General features: G+C 37.2%; 1 pseudogene; it reads right to left on the reverse strand.

The window, feature by feature from the left end:
* The window catches only part of LOC131742769 (tyrosine--tRNA ligase, mitochondrial-like), a 109,649-nt pseudogene that overhangs the window by 82,900 nt on the left and 4,532 nt on the right, over positions 1 to 22,217 (reverse strand).

The following is a 22,217-nucleotide window of genomic DNA, read 5'->3' on the forward strand; positions in this document are numbered from 1 at the left end:
TTCCTCTGATGCCCTGGTTAAGTCTTTTCCCCCAGAGAGCAGCCCTTTGTTGCAGAGAACACTTCAGGTGTATTGTACAATGATTTCCCTCCCAGTCTTCCTACCCATGAAGCGCTATTACTAGGGTTTTTGCTGTTAGAACCTGGTGGAGTTCCTGGAAGCAGAACCTATGAAACTGTGAGGGTTCCCCAAGCCTCCAGCTCCCTCCTTGAAGTTTCTTGCCTCAAGCTAGTGGACACTCTGCCCCCAGAAGATCTTGACTTTGACTTTCTGCATTGACCTGTCCCTCCAGATTTTGAGGTGGTGTCTTATGCTGTTAACCATAGTTCTCTGAAAGAACAAGAACAGCCATTGATTTTTCAGTTAGTTTATCTTTCACTTGTTTTAAGGATAGAAGTGATGACTTTGAAACTTTTTATGTGTCAAAACTGAGATCAGAAGTCCCCAAAGTTTTTATATACAGTATTTCATTTTCCCTCTCAAAGTTCCTGTAAGCTCTACAGTGAACTGCTTCGTCTCAAAGACAGGTCACTTCTTATCACAGATGTGGATTTTTTCGTTTCAAAAAACTTAGTGATGTGTAAGTTGATGGCAAAGAAGACACTAGAGTTCTATTTTCCATATTCCATCTGTGATCTATTTTTGTTACATTTCTCTCTTTGAAGGTAAAAATAAATTGGCTCAAGTAGCTTGCTTTCAATGAGTCATTCATTCACTCACTTATCAAGTATTTAGGAAAGATATACTATGGGCTGAGCATTGCGTATACCAGATACCACTATGAATAGGGTAAGATCCCTGGAGTCTTTTAGACTCCAGGGTCTAGTGGGAGGGGCAAAAACCTAAACACACAATTTAAATGCTTTGAGATAAGTGGCAAAACAGAGGTTTATACAGGGTACTATTGGAGTTTAAGGAGGGAGAAGATAAGTTTGTAAAATTAGAGTTGCTTTCCCAAAAGAATTAATATCTCCCCTTTCCCAAAATAGTGCTTCATATAGTGTTCCTGATATTTTACCACTTAGCAAACATTTTGTCTCTTTGGCACTAATACACTAAAAAAATATATTTTACATCTTGGACTGTTAATGGAAGTACCATTTTCACTAGCAGTTTAGTGTCTGAACAATAATAATTTTACGTTTTGTTAGAACTCAGAGGTCTATCCCATTTTACAAACAGGTTATTATGTTTTAAAGGGAGCTTGAGAGGTCTAGGTGTACTGACACTGATATTTTTAACAACTCTTACAAAATGTATGTGCTCATGTGTTTTTGTCCCCTTTAACATAGGAGTCACGTCCAGAAGCTATTCTGTTATTACAGTAATGTCACCATTGACCAAAAAATTTAAGGACTGTCTCTCTTGGAATTGCTTTCAGACTCTGTAACACATTATTTTGTGTACCTACAATGGTAGAAAATCTTCATCCTCTGGATGTGACTTATGAACATAACCAAAAGTCAAATGTAAGCTAAAGATTAGTTAGAGAATCTAAATGAATAAAACAAACTTTAGTCAAATTAAGGTTCCCTTGAAAACAGAAATAATTTTAACGTGGTTCATAAAAACATTCATCTAGTATAAAACTTAAAGGGCAAGGATCAAAATTTATCATACAATATCTAAGAGAATTATTTTTCAGGCCATCTTATTTAAATTTATATATTTTGAGACTTTTTAAAGCACTATTACTATAATGATATATCAAGTTTAAACTTGCATCCAAACCAAAGTCCTAGCATACATGTTTAACAGATGGCAAACAAATTGGATAAAACATACCATTACCCCAGAATTATAGGTTTCAGTCAAAATTGGTTCAAATACTTAAAACCACAGTGAAAATATCATTCTTTCCTCTGAATACGTGCTTAATATCAGAGCCCTGAATCCTTCCTTCTCCTTTAAATACTTACCACAATGTTTAAGAATCTCATCAGTGTCTATTGTGTCAGCAGAACCACTTAAAGAGAAAATAAAGAGGAAAAAACATACATTAACATGTGAGCAGATGATAAGTATGTATCAACCAAGGCAAAGGTGAAGATAGAGATGGGAAGGAATAAAATAAGTGCTTGTTCTCACAGCCATTTCTTTCCCCAGGGATTAAATTGCACTATGAAATACCTGACATTGTGCACATTGCTTTGAAATTGTATCTTGGGGGTGTCCCCATAGTCAAGGCAATAAAATGTGATGGATTTCCAGCCTCTGTCGCTTCAGGTAGGATATATTTAGGAAACAGTCGGGGTGTAATTGAGATCAATACCAGGTGCTGAGAAACTTTACAGCAGTCTCACTGACTGAGGGCGAAAGTGGACAAGCCCCAAGTAACCTGCCTTTTTGCCAAATTGTCTCTATTTTTTGTTTGTTTGTTTGTTTTGTTTTGTTTTGTTTTTGTCTCACCTCTTAGAATTTGAGGAAGCAGAAAGGGGAGGAATCAGTTTCCTCTGAGTACAAGAGCCACCTGTGGTCTGTCAAGACTTAGATACCAGGATTTCTTGTTAGATGTAAACCACCACTTGAAAGTCATTTAGTGCAGAAATATAGTTTAAACTGTACATTCAGCTGAGTACGTTTGTGCAGCTTTGTCTATAACACTGTTGAAAAATGAAGTCGTCCAAAATGAAAACCATCTTGCTGCAGAATGTGATGAATAATAATAATACCTAATATTCATTGAGAACTTATGATACGGCACTTATTTAATCATAGCAACCTTTCAAAATCAGCCCTAATTCTATTAACCATTTTTTTTTTCTATATCCATGAGTTAATTTCAGCACAGAGAAGTTAAACAAATTGCTCAAGCTTTCACGGCTGATAAGTAGAGATACTGGAAGTCAAATCCAGGTAGATGGAATCCAGAGTTGAGTGTTTAAATATAATGCTATACCAAAAAGACTCCATGTGGGCTGGAAGAACTGCAAGACGTTTCCCCCAAAAGCCATGATTTTGACCCCATAAATAGCAGAAACTGTTTTAATCTCTTTCAGTGTGTTTACATAAGAAAAAGTCTGTCTGCATTAATCATGTTTATGAATGTAGCCTTCTTTTTTCTTTTAAGTGTTGGTACACACTGTCCAAGTTATCTGGTTGTTGGTTTCACAATTGCAAGGGATTCAGCTTATCTTCATGTAATAAGTTGCTGAGTTCAAAGATCAGAAATGTAATGGCAGTGCCTTCAAAGGGTCTAGTGCTGTATATTCTGGTCTATCCTCTACCTCCCCTCCTTTCCTGAGTTTCTCTTTGATCTCAAGCTAAACATCAGAATCTGCCTTTTAAAAGGACTGGAAGTGCCTTTCATTTTCCCTCAGCTGCCTGAGGGACCACAGCTTCTGCATCTTACAAGAACAAATGTATTTCTCCCTAAAAATAACTTTGGTTTCAAATGCCCCCTGCAAAGAGGTTGAAATAATTTATCTTGAACTCTGAGAAGACAAAAGAAGGTAATTGCATGGATGAGCCATTACCTGCAGCATGGGAGGCAGGCGAAGGAGTCATTACCAATCCTGCAAAGGCAGTAACAGCATTTCCTGCTTATGGCTTTGGGGAAGAAGAGGTCTAAGTGCAGGCAGGCTTCTCTGAGCCATTCACATCCTTCTTTGGATTATGAACACTCACAGCATCAATGTACGCTCCTGGATGTACTCTGGTGGTTTTGTTCTCCTGTGGTTCTCTCCTTCCTCCCGTTAATGCTGTAAGTGCTAAGAGTAGCAAGTGCCTAAACAATTAATTTCCTTGTTCCTTAGCTAAAAACAAGCGTGTTCAAGGGAAAATGCGTATGAAATGGTAAATGATGTTTTAAATTAGTAGGGCAATATATGAAAATGTAAAGACCAAAAAAGGAGTGTATGATATACAGCCAAAAACATTAATACCTTGCACATGGTAAGCACTTGCTATAAATTAAATTTGAAAATGAGTTAATGCATTAATTTGGACTTAAATTCTCTGTTACTGCAAAAAGTCTAGAATGTTCACAGGAACCCCATGTCTGAAAAATATCAATGGTCTGTTGGTCTTCCAAGAACAAGTTCTTCTGTATCAAGCTCAGGCCATTTAATTTAAAATGTACCTTTACAGTTATTGAAAAGAACAATGTGTGTAGCACTAGCTATGGCACATTAGTCGTTCATTGTAATCATACATTTCCTTTCTCTCTCACATTCCTCAACCTCTCTGTTTCTTTTCTACCTACTGTTCTAATCCTGCCTCACCTACTCAGTTCTTATTTTATTCCTTTAGTGGATGAGGTAGTAGTGGGTTTGTTGTTTTGTTTGTTTTTGTTGTTATTTTTAACTTTTTACCACATACTTTCCTGCAAACACAATAATATAAACAATAGTTATATTCCCAAGCAAGCCCACAAAACCCCATAATAAACCTGAAATACTACATATTTGCAATGGTAATTTTTCTTGCCATTGTTCATTGCAAGTCATTGAGGCAAGTCATTTAACCTCTGTGGGCCTCAATTTCCTCTTCTATAAAATTAGGGGGCTGGACTCTATGACATCTGTCTCCCTTTCAGCCTCAACCATCTGTGGTGGCATTTCTACTGCATTGTGAATTAGGTGGAATGAACTGTCAGCCTAACCATAATCTCCAACATTGTTTCAAGTTTCTTTCTTTGAAACGTTAATTGGCTTCACTTTGATAAAGGAGCCAGTCGGCAATCTTGGCACTGACTACAATCTGGTTTTTGCTTTTAAGTTGCCTTTTATTATGTAAAACTAGGGAAGGTGAGGTATAGATAGGAAGGTCAGAAGGCAAAACACTCTCAGGTCACTCAAATTTAAGTCAGAGTAAGAAGAGCACAGTGCTGCTGTAAGCATGGCTTTTGAGGTCAACCCGAGTTCAAGGTCCTGCATCACCCTTTACTGGCTCTGTGACTTTGGGCAAGTTATTTAGACTGGCTATGCTTACCCTATGAAAAGACAATAGTGACAACGCTTACCTTATAGTGTTTTTGTTTTGTTTTGTTTCGTTTTGTGGTACGCGGGCCTCTCACTGTCATGGCCTCTCCCGTTGCGGAGGATTCTCAACCACTGCACCACCAGGGAAGCCCTCCTTATAGGGTTTTTATTAAGATTAAATGAGGAAGTGAATTAAAATACCTGATGAATACTTAATAAACTATAGCCGTCACTGTCATGAAAGGTAATACTTAGGAATTAATCTTCTGGTTAAGTCAGAAAGAACACTGGTCCACTGTATTCTAATCCATTATTTTGATTTTCTTCAAACTTATGCATTTGACAACATTTTTAATACAACCTACTCTGATGCTTTTCTTAGATTTAAATTTTTTTGTTTCTTACATGCGTTTTTTTCCCTAAAGTTTTTCCAGCTTTATTGAGATATAATTGATGTATAACATTGTGTACGTTTAAAGTATACAATAAGATGATTTGATACATGCATGTATTGAAAAATGATTATGACAAAGGTTAGTTAACACCTCCATCACTTCATATAGTTACCACGCTGTTTTGTTTTGTTGAGAATGTTTAAGATCTACTCTCATAGCAACTTTCAAGTGTACAATACGGCATTGTTAACTACAGTCACTGTTCTATGCATTAGACCCCCAGAATGTATTTCTCTGATAAGGGGAAAGTTTATTTCTTTAATAAGAGTAAGTGGATAAACAAAAATTGTTTACACTACTACTATTAAGTACGTATTCATTTATTTTTACTAAGTATACGTCATGTATACAAGCCTGATTTACTGTTTGAATTTTGGATTGAAATAAATGTTTCAAAATGAAATAAATATTGCGTTGGCCAAAAGTTTTTTCGTTTTTTTTCCATGAGATGGCTCTAGTAGCACTTAGTTGTCTTTAACTTCATTTGAAACAATTTTGTTAGATTGTGTGTGACAGCTATCATATCAGCATACATTCTAAAAAAGACTTACCAAATTGGTGAATTTTCATGTAGCCGTTTTAATATTGAAGGTGGAAGAAAGAAAGCAACGTTTTCAACATATTATGCTTTATTATTTCAAGAAAAGTAAAAACGCAAGTGAAATGCAAAAAAGGATCTGTGCAGTATATGGAGAAGGTGCTGTGACTGAGCAAACGTGTCAAAAGTAGTTTGCGAAGTTTCGTGCTGGAGATTTCTTGCTGAACGATGCTCCACGGTCAGGTAGACCAGTTGAAGTTGATAGTGATCAAATCGAAACAATAATTGAGAAACAATCAACGTTATACCACGTGGGAGATAGCCGCCACACTCAAAATATCCAAATCAAGCGTTCAAAAAATCATTTGCACCAGCTTGGCTATGTTAATCGCTTTTATGTTTGGGTTCCACATAAGTTAAGGGGAAAAACCTTATTGACCGTATTTCCCCATATGATTCTCTACTTAAATGTAATGAAAACTTTAAGTTTTTAAAACAAATTGTGACGGGCGATAAAAAGTGGATACTGTACAATAATGTGGAACAGAAGAGATTGTGGGACAAGTGAAATGAACCACCACCAACCACACCAAAGGCCACTCTTCATCCAAAGAGGGTGATGTTGTGTATATGGTGGGATTGGAAGGGAGTCCTCTATTATGAGCTCCTTCTGGAAAACCAAACAATTAATTCCAACAAGTACTTCTCCCATTTAGACCAACTGAAAGCAGCACTCAATGAAGAGCGTCCAGAATTAGTCAACAGAAAACGCATAATCTTCCATCAGGATAATCAAGATCACATATTTCTTTGATGACCAGGCAAAAACTGTTACAGCTTGGCTGGGAAGTTCTGATTCATCTGCCTTATTCACCAGATATTTTACCTTCAGATTTCTGTTTATTTTGGTCTTTCCAAAAGTCTCTTAATGGAAACAATTTTGATTCCCTGAAAGACTGTAAAAGGCACCTGGACCAGTTCTTTGCTGAAAAAGATAAAACGTTTTGGGAAGATGGAATTATGAAGTTGCCTGAGAAATGGCAGAAGGTAGTGGAACAAAAGGGTGAATACGTTGTTCCATAAAGTTATTGGTGAAAATGAAAAATGTGTCTTTCCTTTTTACTTCAAAACTGAAGGCACTTTTTGGCCAACCCAATAGATATCTTGTTACAAATAGAGTAAAATCTAATCTGTTTTCATTACATTTTCTAAAAATAAGTGTGCAATACATGTTGTTAATGGGGTAACATTTTAAAATAAATGTAGTTCTCTTTAGTCTACTGCTTCCTCTCTCTTTCTCTAAAGTGGCCAGGCCAGGTGAATGAACTTTGGGCATTAGGGTGTATAGGGCTTTGGGGGACAATGGAGACTCAGGCCTCATGCACTGTTGTTGCTTCTGCTCTGCCCAGAGGAGCCAGCACATGATGTCATCTTCCAATAATGCTGCTCAGTCTTGAAAATGCTATTGAGTACTCGTCTGTATGGAGTGTTAGTCAGATTGCTTTGAAAATGTAAGAGTAATTCATGGGATATGCCTTCTAGAAGACCAGAATCAAAATCTTAAATGATCTGATACAAAACACTGGAAAATCAAGACAGAAAATCAGAATTTCTGACTGGGAGAATGTTAGGGAAACATCAACATATAAAAGTGGTAGGGAACTGGATTTTTGAATGAATAAGGAGAGGCACAGAGGAAGGAAAGCTATGATTACAAAGCATGGCATATGTATCAGGTCCTGTAAGACAGGTCACATATGTCATCTCATTTAATCTTCAGAACAGTGAAATTTTCAGCTTTTGGATGAAGAAATCCCCAGTCAGAAAAAGTTAAATAATTTGGCCCAACATCACTAGCTATAAATTATACAGATAGAATTTAAACATATGTAAAGACTGTGATTTCTCTTGTGTGCATCAGAGTAGGAAAAGAGCGAGAGAAGATAGTGAGTAAATATCACTATAAAAGAGCTTTTATAGTAAGAAGTTATCTACAAGATGATTGATTCCCAGGATCAGGACTTTTAGTTAAGTTACTGGCAGTTATCGAGTATCAAATATGTACTTTAACCTGTGCTTGTGTTCTTGGGAAAGACAATGAGAAGACTGTTATTATTTTTAGACTTTATAGAGGTTATATTCTAAGTTTCTAAATAAAATGGTAACAAAGCATTGCTATAATATTAGAGTCTATGTGAAAATTGCTACAGAATTATGGTGGAGAGAAATTTGAATTCTACTTGGCAGATCAGGAAGTAATTTACTGAGGTGTTATTTGACATAAACTTTGAAGAATGACTGGCAATCCCAACAGATGTAGAAAGAAGATGAACATCACAATAGAAAAAAAAAATGAACCTAACAGGGCAGGATATTTTCTGAGTGAAGTATAAAGTTTAGTGTACAAAGAGTAAGGTAGAAGGAAATGAAGAGAAGGTCAGTAGATGAAACAGGAACAAGAAATTGGAGCTAGACGTTAGCAGCAGAATGAGTAGATCCTATCTGTGAAATGTGAGGAAGGGGACAAAGAGACCAGTATGAAGGTCGTTTAAAGGGTTTTTCCAAATTATGATAAAATGCTGAGTTAGGTAAATAATCATGGAAGAGGAGGAGATGGAAACATTTTAAAAGCAAAATTATTGGGGTTTGATGTTAGATGAAATAGCACCTCTAAAAGGAAGGAAAGGGCAAGGTGACTCAAAACTTACTGGGAAGAGTGACATTAACTGATTTGGGAAGTGGGGGAATTAGCATAAGTTGAAGAACATACATTAAATTTGGGACATTTGGTTGAGGTGCCTGGTAGAAGGTCTGACATAGGTATGGAGCATAAGACATGGACTGAGAGTTTTTGAGACACACGTTTGAATTCTAAAAGAACAATAGATGGTAAGTTAAAATCAAGGGCAGCTCTTGAGTGGTGTCATTCACATCCTCTTACTCAGGGTGGAAGAGTCAGATGTGTCGTTCATTAATATAGAGGAGATGTGCATTCCTGAAGGAAACTAGAATGCCTTTTGTTTTCAGAGAATAAAATCCAAAAGCTGGTAAGGCCATGTGTAGACAAAAGTAGAAACTGAGGACTTCCCTGCTGGTGCAGTGATTGGGAATCCACCTGCCAATGCAGGGGACATGGGTTTGAGCCCTGGTCCAGGAAGATCCCGCATGCTGCAGAGCAGCTAAGCCCGTGTGCCACAACTACTGAGCCTGCTCTCTAGAGCCCACATGCCACAACTACCCAAGCCTGCGTACCTAGAGCCTGTGTCCACAGCAAGAGAAGCCAACGCAATGAGAAGCCCACCCACCATAACAAAGAGTAGCCCCTGCTTGCCGCAACTAGAGAAAGCCCACACGCAACAATGAAAACCCAATGCAGCCAAAAATTAATTATTTTTTTTGTCCCTTAAAAAAAAAGTAGAAACTGAAGTGTTATTTTTAGAAATGAAGAGGGGTGTCATTTTTATAAGACAACATAAAGGAAATTATAAAGAGATGATGATAGATAAATAGGTAAATAAACAGATGATGGGTGGATGAGAGATAGATAGATAGACAGACAGACAGACAGATGGATAAGGGGAAGAAGATCACAGCTGATTCTTCTGAATTTCAAAATAAAACATAGTAATATGGACTCTGGGTGATTATGATGTGTCAACATATATTCATCAGTTGTAACAGATATACCCCTCTGGTAGAAGAAGTTGATAATGGAGAAGACTATATGTGTTGCAGAAGGGGGTATATGGGAAATTTCTGTACCTTTCCCTCAGTTTTGCTGTGAACATTAAACTCTTCTAAAAACTAAAGTCTTAATTAAAAAAATAAAGTTAAAATCAGCAATCAAGGATGTGATTGGAAGTACAATTAGTTATAAAATTAGAGACATATAAAGGTATAAAAGTATGAAAACAGATAACAACCTGAAATAGATGTGCAACACAGCAGAGTAGAAGGAAAATGAACTTTGAAATCATAATGACTTGTACTCTGCGTCCCAGCTCTCCCTCTTAATTAGTCATATGACTTTGGGCAAGTTATTCAACCTCTCTGAAATGAGTAATAATATCCATCTTACAAGGTGTTATTATGAGAATTAACTAGATAATATGCATAATATATCTCAAAATTCCTGGCAAATGATCAGTAATTAATAGACAATATTATCATTATTATAACACCCACACTATGTAACATTCACACTGCCTAAATGAATATTCTTGTGGATATCTATCTCTAGTCTTCTATTATACGGGGTACTTTCCTAGACCCTGAAGGAAAAGGGTGATGGAGGAGAAACTCTCTGCCATTTTGTTATCATTACAATTGCTGAATTACAGTGAAGCTCAATTTAATTTAGAAATTATGAATATCAGCACATTTCCAGAACTTTATTGTAGCCTGGGAAGAGGATCAGAGAAAAGCAAGGGTCAGTAACACAGCACTGGGCTCTGAAACAGTCAAATAAACCAAAAGATTACGTTGGAAGGGGGACCAAAGCTATTAGAAAGGTCACGACAGACATGGCTGTATCCATCCTTCCTTAGACTGCCCGCTTCAATCAGTAGATCACATTGACAAAACAGAAGAGAGGATACTGTGTAGCTTAGAGCTGCCTGATGAAGCTTAGGCTTATTTTTAAACACACGATGGGCAAATCTAACATTTTATGAATGTCTGATGAACTGAATTAAGCTGAACACTTTCAGTGTGCTCAGCACAGTCCTAGGTTCCAGGTAAAATGCAAAATAGATGATCCCTGCCTTAAAGTAGCTTGAATGAAATGTAGTTCATACTAAACACAGAAAAAAAAGTTAAAGTAGGAGTATGAAATAAACAAATATTAATATAGAATCTAATACTAATAGTAACAATAATGATGTTGATGATGATAATGATGATGATGGTAGAGGCAATATTTGTTTGCAAGTCTATGTTCCAAGTGCTGTTAGACACTTTATATATTTGTAAGCATCTACTTTTCACAACTACAAACAAGTTAGAAATCATCATTTTGATTTTAATGATAAGTAATGTACACTAAAGGCTGTATACTTGGATCTCAGATGCACAGTATTCTTACCAAAATAACAGGCCAAGAAAGAGTTTATAATCAAATACCACAAAAGTTGGAAAAATTACTTTGAATAAATATACACATTTGCAATTGTTTTCCAATGCAGTGCACAAATATACAAGAAGTACAGGATAGTACTAGTTTTAGTAACCCCTGGTACAAGGAATTTACCTTTTTATGGACTCATAAAAATGTGCTTATACCACTAGTAATTTTTTTTTTTTTTTTTTTTTTGCGGTATACGGGCCTCTCACTGTAGTGGCCTCTCCCATTGCGGAGCACAGGCTCCGCGGCCATGGCTCACGGGCCCAGCCGCTCCATGGCATGTGGGATCTTCCCGGACCGGGGCACGAACCCGTGTCCCCTGCATCGGCAGGCGGACTCTCAACCACTGCGCCACCAGGGAAGCCCACCACTAGTAATTTAAAATAAGAATGCTACATGCAACAGCTATTACAGTAATACATAATTTCAGTGACCTAATAATTAAATAACACTTCAAGTTATTTCAAAACTTCCATCATGTATTTCTAAAATGAATTGCCTTATATCATCAAAGACTCACTTTTCTTCATTATTTGAAACATTTTCTGAGACTAGGATTTCTAACAAGTGTGTTATAGTGAAAGTGCAGTGTATATTTCTCTAATTCTCTCTTTTTTTAATATCTTGGGTACTAAACAAACAATGACAGTAGTATCTAAAAGCAAGACTGTCTTCCCACAGTGCAGTCAGTTCAAGATCATGTTCCAGCAGTGATTAGCAAAGTTCTTTGTTCATCATATTCAGTTGAAGAGGGGCTTGGGTTTGGACAATTTTTTTACAGGGATTAAGTCTGAGTATGGAAATGAATACAGTGGCAAGTCTGCCCATAGCATTATCATTCAAATTAAAGTTAATGCTTTAATGATCACCTTATAAATATTAATATACTCATTAGTTCACTTTGGCAACTGTTACTTTTCATACCTGTGTCATATCCTACCCCAATAAAAGGAAAAGAAAATGTCAGTAAGGGAGTTTATATTTGACAGTCTCCTGCTCACTGAGGGGTCCTTCTTCATTTATTTTACCTAAATTTAGGGAAACTTTTTGGAAGCAATAAATATAAAGGAAACAGTTTAGCTACCAAATATAAGCATCTTGGACAATACACAGAATAACGTAGTTATTTAAACTTCTGAACATTGAATCTAAATAGAAAAATGCAAAATTATGTGATTTAGTTAATATCTGTTTTATAAAAGTTCAAGTAATAAACTGAAAGATAACATAAAGGCAGAGTAAATTAAGAGTGAGTAGAGAAAATGGGAAAGTAGGGGAGAGGAAAGAAGGGAGAATGGAACAAAGAAATGGACCAAAGGAGGCCACACAGGCAACAGAGGCAGTTTCTTCCATTATGGTCTGTGAGTGAACAGTGGGCTGCACTCCCTCAGATTAGGCCTGTAATATTTGTTTGTTTGTTTGTTTTCAAGGTCCGGACAAAAGTTTTGGCAACATAGTGATGCCAATACAGAAGTCGCTGCATTGCTTCTTTCCTGTTTCTCCTGGTCCACTGTGTGTGTCCTGCAGTGAGAAGCACCTTTGGCCAAGTCAGGGTAAGTGAGTACATTCTGGATTATATTTTTCTGTTAAAACAAGAATCTGCTGAAGGTTTGGATGTGGGGTGTGAAGGAAAGACAAGAATCAAGGCTTAATTTCATTTTTGAGGCATTAAGTGAATGGAATGGGAAAAGGAATGTTGGAAAATAAGAGAAACTAGATGGCGTGTTTTCAGAGGTATCTCTTGTTTCTTGTATCACAGCCATTCTAACAGGTGTGAGGTGATAGCTCGTTATGATTTTGATTTGCATTTCCCTGACGTCTAGTGTTGTTGAGCATCTTTAAAATGCACGTGTTGGCCATTTACATGTCTTCTTTAGAAAAATGCCTATTCTGGTCCTTTGCCCATTTTTAATCAGATTGTTTGTTTTACTATTGAGTTGTATAAGTTCCTTATGAATTTTGGATCTTAACTCCTTATAAGATATATGGTTTACAAATATGTCCTACTGTTTTGAGGTGCCTTCATTTGCTGATTATCTCTTGTCATGCAGAAGCTTTTTAGTTTGATAAAGTCTCACGTGATTTTTGCTTTTGTTGTTTGTGCTTTTGGTGTCATATTCAAAAAATAATTTCCAAGACCAGTGCCAAGAAGCTTTCTCCCTATGTTGTCTTCTAGGAGTTTTACAGTCTCAGGCATTACATTTACATTTTTAATCTGAGTTAATTTTTGTGAGTGGTATAAGATAGCAGTCCAGTTTAATTCTTTTGCATGTGAATATCCAGTTTTCCCAACATCATTTATTGGAGAGATCATCCTTTCCTCACTGAGTATTCTTGATTCCCTTGTCAAATACTAGCTGATGATATATGCCTGGGTTTATTTCTAGACTCTGGATTCTGTTCCTTTGATCTATGTGTCTGTTTTTATGGCCGTACTATACCATTTTGATTACTACAGCTTTGTAATATAGCTTAAAATTGTGAAGTCTGTTGTCTCCAGTTTTGTCAAACAGGTCATAGTTTATACATGTGGAATTTATATACTTACTTAGTCAACAAATGTTACTGTGGCTTCTGTATGCCCGTCATTGTGAACTAGTTTTAGAGACATGGGCTTGAATGGCCAGCCTATATAAGTCTTAACTTGCAGCCCAGTGAGGAAGCAAACATCAAGTTAAAAAAGAAAATAAATGTTAAATAGGATAACCACTGTGGAAAATATCATAGCAGTTCCTCAAAAATTTAAACATAGAATTGCTAGTCTGTCACCATCTACAACGTGCATTCAGAGGAGTAACCCTCCATTGTACCTATGCCACACCTAGAGTATAATCATCCACAGAAGGGCTGGCTAAGATGCATCTCCCAATGATCCCCCATAGCCCCTCCCCTCCAGGTGCATTACCTTCTTGGTTGCAGTACCTGATGCTCAGACCCAGAGATCGCTTTTTCTCCATAATTCTAATGCCTCCCGAGGTGAATCAAAGAGAAAACCCTTCTAACCTTCTGCTATTTTCATCCACATCTGTTCTTCCCACAAAATTATTTTTCTTTACCCTGTCTTAAATCCTTTCAGATATTGTATAAGCCCTTAGAATAATACAAATCAGTAATTCTCCGCAGGAAATTTTTTGCTTTCGTTTTCTGCCCTTACGAATACATCTTCCTAGGCAGGGATGACAGAGAAACTTCTATGATGGCAGAAATAAAAGCAAATTGGGACAAGAAAATATACCTCAAACAGTTTATCCAGGTGCAAGCAGCATCAACATTCCACATCTGTGAACTGACTCATTTCCATCTCTGAATACATCATACGCCCTATTATCAGGGCACACTAGAAGGTAAGATACCTCCTCCCAGAAGACAGAACAGGTTCCCAAACTCCCTTTCATGCTGATTGACACTTCTGAATCCTTTAATACTTCAGAGGAATCACAGGGAAAACAGGGGCAAAGTCAGACTATTGCTTTGGAGCACTTTGGAGAGACTTAAAATAATTCAGCAGTTAACATTTCAAAAACACATCTTTCCACTGATGGTATATGATGCTTGCTTATCATTTATGGCAGATTCTTGAGCTATATTTCGGAGGCATTGCATTGCTGGAAACTAATGAGTGACAGCAAACAGGTAGGGGAAGTTTCAACGGTGGCAAATGCCCAAATTCCTTGATGATTGTGGGTGTCAGTATATCCACTTAGCAAATAGCAACATAATGTAGTGTTGAGCGTGGGATGTGCAGCTAGCCTACCTGGATTAACTCACCATGCCTTAGTCCTCTCCTGTGTAAAATGAGGATGGTAATAATACCTACGGCAAAGGGGATCCCATGAGATTTGGATTATTTAATATATGTTAAGTAACATTAGTGTTAATACATGTTAAGTGGCAAAAATTAAGTGCTATCTTAGTGCTTATGTTATATCACTTTCAGGTGCCAAAGGCTGAACCAGACCTAGGAGATACAAAGATGAACACAAGGAAGTTCTAACACTAAGAGACTATGATAAAATGTGAGGGATTTGCAGAATGTGATGAGAACTGAGGGAGAATATGGGCCTGGTGCAGTCCTAGCACATACTCATTCCTCCTATATTAGCTTTTTATGCTGCTGGAACCAATTATCACAACCTTAGCAATGTACAGCAACTCATGTTTATTGGAATGACACATTTCTATCAGTAAAAAGTTCAGGTTGGCTTAGCTGGTTTCTCCACTCCCAGGTTCACAAGACCAAAATCGAGATGTCAGCTGGCTGGGTTCTGATCAGGAAATTCTGTGAAGAATCTGCTTCAAAACTCATTCATGTTTTCGCCTGAATTCAGTTCCTTGCAGATATAGGACTGGTGTCTCTGTTTCTCTGCTGGCTGTTAGCTAGGAGTCATCCTCAGCTGCTAGAGGCCACTGCATTCCTTGGTTTGTGGCCCTTTTCCTCCATCAAGGACTTGCAATCTCTCCTCCTTCTGCCACGTCTCTCTGACTGTCTCTTCATCCTCCTTCTGATGGACACAGTTCTCTGATTTTCAGGGTCATATGAATCTTCCCATTGAAAACCTGCCCATTTAAAGCCCACAACCTTCATTTCATCTGCAAAGTCACTTCACAACAGTGCCAAGATTAGCATGTAGTTGAATAATTAGGGGATGGCAGTCTTAGGGGGTCATCTTTAGTACTTTGCCTACCACATCTCCCGTAGTTTGAATAAACATCACCCTTCCTCACATAAACCTCCCAGGCTGTCCATTTTTTCTTTTTTCTTTTTTTTGGGTAACCTTTCTCCCTCCCATGTGTAACCAGCAGCTTGTCATAGCCTGTGCAACAACGTCAAATGGAATGAGGACCGAAGAAGTGGAGGAGGAAAGGTAGAAACAAGTATCTACAGTAATTTGCCTGGAGATCATGTCTTGAGTTAATGTGCCTGGTTCCATTTCTTGCTTAGAGAGCTCCAGCCTCTGCTGCACTTCAAACCACCACAGTGGGCTTGTCTCACCTGTCATTTCTCTGCTTCCACCAGGACTCTTAAAGAATTACCTAAAGTTCATATGAGTAGTATGATTTCCATTTGTAGGTGATGAGTAAAAACCACATCTCTGAACATACTAGATGAAGCAGTTAGGGGGAAAATAAGGTACTGTTTTAGGAAGAAGAATACATAGATTCTAGACTATTTTCCTATTTTCCTATTTATTAGTCATATTTTGCTTTCTTCAATATCCCATGCATCCAGTTTTGTGATTATAGAAAAATCACTTCAGATTTCTCTTTTGTAAAATAGGTGGATTCAGCCAGGGCACAGCAAATATAGCATTCATATGCCTACTTCACCCTTCTATGTCTGTAAATGATGGACAGTGGAAAACTTTCTTATTAGACATAAAGCAGTTTCAAAATAATAGTTGCATTTAAAAGTTTATTGTAAATCAACTATACTTACATAAAAATTTTTCTAAAATAAAAATTTATCTATAAGTAATACACATACACATAAAGGACTTCACACAATGCCTGGCACAGAAGAACAGCAACCTCTGCCAATCACAGATGAAACTTATTCCAGGGATGGAAAATTATATTTTGCTTGATACTTGGAATAAGTCATTTGTAGTTGCAGGCAAAAGTAAATCATTCTAATGGGAAGAAAAAAAAGGAAATAACAAAAATAAGAACAGTGGCATTGTTTCTGCAAGGAATCTCAATGTGCCTCCCCCAATTGGAGTGGGAAAAGCAGATCCTTGAAATGTAAGTTAAATGGAGAGCAAAAATCAAATGTGGCAAAATCCATAAAAATGCTGAAAACATGGGGGCTAATGGTGGACTCTGGGAGGGCTCATGCCAAGAAGTACTTCCCAGAACTTCTGCTGCCAGTGTCCTTGTCTCCATGGTGAGCCACAGTCACCCCCACCTCTGTAGGAGACCCTCCAACAGTAGCAGTAGATTCAGCATTTTAAAAATAAAAGTGTTTTACCACTGGATGCAGTCCTGCACACCAGAAAGACAAGATCCAGCCCCACCCACCAGAACACAGGCACCAGTCCCCTCCACCAGGAAGCATACACAAACCACTGAACCAACCTTACCCACTGGGGGCAGACAACAAAAACAACTGGAAAGACAAACCTGCAGCCTGCAAAAAGGAGACCCCAAGCACAGTAAGTTAAGCAAAATGAAAAGACAGAGAAATACACAGCAGATGAAGGAGCAAGGTAAAAACCACCAGACCAAAGAAATGAAGAGTAAATAGGCAGTCTACCTGAAAAAAAATTCAGAGTAATGATAGTAAAGATGATCCAAAATCTTGGAAGTAGAATGGAGAAAATACAATAAACGTTTAACAAGGACCTGGAAGAACTAAAGAGCAAACAAATAATGATGAGCAAGACAATAAATGAAATTTAAAATTCTCTAGAAGGAATCAACAGCAGAATACCTGAGGCAGAAGAAAGGATAAAAGACCTGGAAAGTAAAATAGTGGAAATAACTACTGCAGAGAATAAAGAATGAGAAGAATGGAGGACAGTCTCAGAGACCTCTGGGACAACATTAAACGCACCAACATTCGAATTATAGAGGTCCCAGAAGAAGAAGAGAAAAAGAAAGGGATTGAGAAAATATTTGAAGAGGTTATATTTGAAAACTTCCCTAATATGGGAAAGGAAATAGTCAGTCAAGCCCGGGAAGCACAGAGAATCCCATACAGAATAAATCCAAGGAGAAACATGCCAAGACACATATTAATCAAACTATCAAAAATTAAATACAAAGAAAAAATATTAAAAGTAGCAAGGGAAAAGCAACAAATAACATACAAGGGAATCCCCATAAGGTTAACAGCTGATCTTTCAGCAGAAACTCTGCAAACCAGAAGGGAATGACAGGACAGATTTAAAGTGATGAAAGAGAAAAACCTACAACCAAGATTACTCTACCCAGCAAGGATCTCATTCAGATTTGATGGAGAAATTATAAACTTTACAGACGAGCAAAAGCTAAGAGAAGTCAGCACCACCACCACCATTCAGCAACAAATGCTAAAGGAACTTCTCTAGACAGGAAGCACAAGAGAAGGAAAAGACCTACAATAACAAACCCAAAACAATTAAGAATATGGTAATAGGAACATACATATCGATAATTACCTTAAATGTAAATGGATTAAATACTCCAACCAAAAGACTTAGACTGGCTCAATGGATACAAAAACAAGGCATGTATATATGCTGTCTACAAGAGGCCTACCTCAGACCTAGGGACACATACAGACTGAAAGTGAGGGCTTGGAAAATGATATTCCATGCAAATGGAAATCAAAAGAAAGCTGGAGTAGCAATACTCATATCAGATAAAATGGACTTTAAAATAAGGAATGTTGTAAGAGACAAGGAAGGACACTGCATAATGATCAAGGGATCAATCCAAGAAGAAGATAGAACAATTATAAATATATGTGCACCCAACATAGGAGCACCTCAATACATAAGGCAAATGCTAACAGCCATAAAACTGGAAATCAACAGTAACACAATCTTAGTAGGGGACTTTCATGAAAGGACAGATCATCCGAAATGAAAATAAATAAGGAAACTCAAGATTTAAATGATACATTAAACAAGATGGACTTACTTGATATTTATAGGACATTCCACCCAAAACAACAGAATACACTTTCTTCTCAAGTGCTCATGGAATATTCTCCAGGATAGATCATATCTTGGGTCACAAATCAAACCTTGGTAAATTTAAGAAAATTGAAATCATATCAAGTATCTTTTCTGACCACAATGCTATAAGACTAGATATCAATTACAGGAAAATATCTGTAAAAAATACAAACACATGGAGACTAAACAGTATGCTACTAAATAACCAAGAGAACACAAAAGAAATAAAACAGGAAGTAAAAAAATCTAGAAACAAATGACAAAACACAGCAACCCAAAACCTATGGGTAGCAGCAAAAGCAGTTCGAAGAGGGAAGTTTATAGCTATACAGTCCTACCTCAAGAAACAAGAAACATCTCAAGTAAACAACCTAAACTTACAACTAAAGCAATTAGAGAAAGAAGAACAAAAAAAAAAAACCAAAAACCAAAGTTAGCAGAAGGAAAGAAATAATAAAAATCTGATCAGATATAAATGAAAAGGAAATGAAGGAAACGATAGCAAAGATCAATAAAACTAAAAGCTGGTTCTTTCAGAAGATAAACAAAATTGATAAACCATTAGCTAAATTCATCAAGAAAAAAGGGGAGAAGCCTCAAATCAATAGAATTAGAAATGAAAAAGGAGAAGTAACAAGTGACACTGCAGAAATACAAAGGATCATGAGAGATTACTACAAGCAACTATATGCTAATATAATGGACAATGTGGAAGAAATGGACAAATTCCTAGAAAAGCAGAACCTTCTGAGACTGAACCAGGAAGAAATAGAAAATATAAACAGACCAATCACAAGCACTGAAATTGAAACTGGGATTAAGAAGCTTCCAACAGGCAAAAGCTCAGGACCAGATGGCTTCACAGGTGAATTCTATCAAACATTTAGAGAAGAGCTAACACCGAACCTTCTCAAACTCTACCAAAATATAGCAGAGGGAGGACACTCCCAAACTCATTCTATGAGGCCACCATCACTCTGATTCCAAAACCAAAGATGTCACAAAATAAGAAAACTACAGGCCAATATCACTGATGAACATAGATGCAAAAATCCTCAACAAAATACTAGCAAACAGAATCCAAGAGCACATTAAAAGGATCATACACTATGATGAAGTGGGGTTTATCCCAGGAATGCAAGGAATCTTCAGTATACACAAATCAATCAATGTGATACACCATATTAACAAATTGAAGATTAAAGACCATATGATCACCTCAATAGATGCAGAAAAAGCTTTCAACAAAATTCAACATCCATTTATGATAAACACTCTCCAGAAAGTGGGCATAGAGGGAACCTACCTCAACATAATAAAAACCATATATGACAAACCCACAGCAAAACATCATTCTCAATGTTGAAAAAGTGAAAGCATTTCCTCTAAGATCAGGAACAAGACAAGGATGTCCACTCTCACCACTATTATTCAACATAGTTTTGGAAGTCCTAGACATGGCAATAAGAGAAGGAAAAGAAATAAAAGGAATACAAATTGAAAAAGAAGTAAGACTGTCACTGTTTGCAGATGACACGATACTATACATAGATGGAGAAAAGATAGTCTCTTCAATAAATGGTGCTGGGAAAACTGGACAGCTACATGTAAAAGTATGAAACTAGAACACTCTCTAACACCATACACAAAAATAAACTCAAAATGGATTAAAGACATAAATGTAAGGCCAGACACTATCAAACTCTTAGAGGAAAACATAGGCAGAACACTCTATGACATAAATCACAGCAAGATCCTTTTTGACCCACTTCCTACAGAAATGGAAATAAAAACAAAAATAAAGAAATGGGGCCTAATGAAACTTAAAAGCTTTTGCACAGCAAAGGAAACCATAAACAAGACGAAAAGACCCTCAGCATGGGAGAAAATATTTGCAAATGAAGCAACTGACAAAGGATTAATCTCCAAAATATACAAGCAGCTCATGCAGCTCAATACTAAAAAAACCAAACAACTCAATCCAAAGTTAGACAGAAGACCTAAATAGACATTTCTCCAACGACAATATACAGATTGCCAACAAATACATGAAAGGATGCTCAACATCACTCATCATTAGAGAAATACAAATCAAAACTACAATGAGGTATCACCTCACACCAGTCAGAATGGCCATCCTCAAAGAATCTACAAACAATAAATGCTGGAGAGGGTGTGGAGAAAAAGGAACCCTCTTGCACTGTTGGTGGGAATGTAAATTGATACAGCCACTATGGAGAAAAGTATGGAGGTTCCTTAAAAAACAACAGTAGAACTACCATACAACCTAGCAATCCCACTACTGGGCATATACCCTGAGAAAACCATAATTCAAAAAGAGTAATATACCACAATGTTTATTGTAGCTCTATTTACAGTAGCCAGGACATGGAAGCAACCTAAGTGTCCATCAACAGATGAATAAAGAAGATGTGGCACATATATACAATGGAATATCACTCAGCCATAAAAAGAAATGAAATTGAGTTATTTGTAGTGAGGTGGATGAACCTAGAGAGTGTCATACAGAGTGAAGTAAGTCAGAAAGAGAAAAACAAACACCGTACGTTAACACACATGTATGGAATCTAAGAAAAAAAAAAATTGTCATGAAGAACCTAGGGACAGGATGGGAATAAAGACACAGACCTACTATAGAATGGACTTGAGGACACAGGGAGGGGGAAGGGTAAGCTGGGGCAAAGTGAGAGAGTGGCGTGGACATATACACACTACCAAATGTAAAACCGATAGCTAGTGGGAAGCGGCCTCATATCACAGGGAGATCAACTCAGCGTTTTGTGTCCACCTAGAGGGGTGGGATAGGGAGGGTGGGATGGAGACACAAGAGGGAGGGGATATGGAGATATATGTATATGTATAGCTGATTCACTTTGTTATACAGCAGAAACTCCCATACCACTTTAAAGCAATTATACTCCAATAAAGATGTTAAAAAATAAAAGTGCTTTAAAATTCAAAAAAAATGCTGAAAACGTTATAATAAAAAGATCTGGTAGCAATAAATTTTGTTAATAAGGCAGAACCAGTGTTTTGCTTTAATGCAAGCATCTGAGCCTGTTGTGAGCTATTTTTGTACCCCAAATACTGATGATTTTCTACTCTGAGATGTCATGTTAAAATTTCTTTGTAATAAAAGTGTGTAGGCATTTTGAAGGCTTTCAACAGTACTCGTCACTTATTATTTGCTTGTTGAGTGCCAACTGTTTTCCTAGCATAAACAACAGAGATTATAGCACTGATAAAGTGGAGCTTATGTGTACAGCATTGATTCTCCAAGTGTGCTCTCTGGACCAGCAGCAGCAGCTGCAACACCAGGGACCTCGTGGGAAATGTTAATTCCTGAGCTCTGGTTTCACCCAGTACCTACTGAATCAGATATCTGGATTGAGGCCTGAGATCTGTGGTGTTTAACAAGCCTTCTGGGTGATTCTGCTGGACACTAAAGTTTAAGAACCCTTGATGTGGTTTATCAGTAAAAGAGCCTGGAACTTCCCT

The sequence above is a fragment of the Kogia breviceps genome, chromosome 15, assembly GCF_026419965.1.
Source record: "Kogia breviceps isolate mKogBre1 chromosome 15, mKogBre1 haplotype 1, whole genome shotgun sequence".
NCBI classification, from domain to species: domain Eukaryota; kingdom Metazoa; phylum Chordata; class Mammalia; order Artiodactyla; family Physeteridae; genus Kogia; species Kogia breviceps.